At 46.6% G+C, this 2,500-nt stretch overlaps 1 protein-coding gene and 1 pseudogene across 1 annotated transcript in view; one reads left to right on the forward strand and one right to left on the reverse strand.

Annotated features, from left to right (window-relative positions):
- HSD17B12 (hydroxysteroid 17-beta dehydrogenase 12) overlaps window positions 1-2,500 on the forward strand; it is a 104,274-nt gene that overhangs the window by 24,877 nt on the left and 76,897 nt on the right. The gene's annotated exons all lie outside the window — the stretch shown is intronic.
- Window positions 1-2,500, reverse strand: part of LOC137538621 (trichohyalin-like) — a 29,430-nt pseudogene that overhangs the window by 12,876 nt on the left and 14,054 nt on the right.

Consider the following 2,500-nt stretch of genomic DNA (forward strand, 5'->3'; position numbering starts at 1 on the left):
ACACACACACCTACCTATACACACACACACCTACCTATACACACACACACCACACACACACACACACACACACACACCTACCTATACACACACACACACACACACACACACACACACCTACCTATACACACACACACACACACACCTACCTATACACACCACACACCTACCTATACACACACACACCTACCTATACACACACACCTACCTATACACACACACCTACCTACAACACACACACACCTACCTATACACACACACCTACCTATACACACCCTATACACACACACCTACCTATACACACACACCTACCTAAACACACACACCTACCTATACACACACACACACACACACACACACACACACACACACCTACCTATACACACACACACCTACCTATACACACACACACACCTACCTATACACACACACACACACCTACCTATACACACACACCTACCTATATACACACACACACACACACACACACACACACCCCTACCTATACACACACACACACACACCCCTACCTATACACACACACACACACACCCCTACCTATACACACACACACACACACACACACACACCTACCTATACACACACACCTACCTATACACACACACCTACCTATACACACACACCTACCTATACACACACACCTACCTATACACACACACACACACACCTACCTATACACACACACCTACCTATACACACACACCTACCTATACACACACACCTACCTATACACACACACCTACCTATACACACACACACACACACACCTATACACACACACCTACCTATACACACACACCTACCTATACACACACACCTATACACACACACACACACCTATACACACACACACACACCTATACACACACCCTACCTATACACACACACACACACACACACACCTATACACACACACACCTACCTATACACACACACACACACACACACCTATACACACACACCTACCTATATACACACACACACACACACACACACACACACACACACACACACACACACACACACACACACACACACACACACACACACACACACACACACACACACACACACACACCTACCTATACACACACACACACCTACCTATACACACACACACACCTACCTATATACACACACACACACACACACACCTACCTATACACACACACCTACCTATACACACACACACACACCCCTACCTATACACACACACACACACACACCTACCTATACACACACACCTACCTATACACACACACCTACCTATACACACACACACACACCTATACACACACACCTACCTATATACACACACACACACACACACACACACACACACACACACACCTACCTATACACACACACACACACACACACACACACACACACACACACACACACACACACACACACACACACCTACCTATACACACACACACACCTACCTATACACACACACACACACCTACCTATACACACACACACACACACCTACCTATACACACACACACACACCACCTACACACACCTACTACACACACACCTACCTATACACACACAACACACCTATATACACACACACACACCTACCTATACACACACACACACACCTACCTATACACACACACACACACACACACCTACCTATACACACACACACACACACACACACACACACACACACACACACACACACCTACCTACCTATATACACACACACACACACACACACACACACACACACACACACACACACACACACACCTACCTACCTATACACACACACACACACACACACACACACACACACACACACACACACACACACACACACACACACACACACACACACACACACACACCTACCTATACACACACACACACACCTACCTATACACACACACACACACACACACCTACCTATACACACACACACACACACACACACACACACACACACACACACACACACACACACACACACACACCTACCTATACACACACCTACCTATACACACACCTACCTATACACACACCTACCTATACACACACCTACCTATACACACACCTACCTATACACACACCTACCTATACACACACCTACCTATACACACACCTACCTATACACACCTATACACACACACACCTACCTATACACACACACACCCTACCTATATACACACACACACACACACACACACACACCTATACACACACACCTATACACACACACACACCTACACACACACACCTACACACACACCACCTACACACACACACCTACACACACACACCTACACACACACACCTACACACACACACCTACACACACACACCTACACACACACACCTACACACACACACCTACACACACACACCTACACACACACACCTACACACACACACCTACACACACACACCTACACACACACACCTACACACACACACACCTACACACACACACACCTACACACAC

The sequence above is a fragment of the Hyperolius riggenbachi genome, chromosome 11 (genome assembly GCF_040937935.1).
Source record: "Hyperolius riggenbachi isolate aHypRig1 chromosome 11, aHypRig1.pri, whole genome shotgun sequence".
Classification (NCBI taxonomy): domain Eukaryota; kingdom Metazoa; phylum Chordata; class Amphibia; order Anura; family Hyperoliidae; genus Hyperolius; species Hyperolius riggenbachi.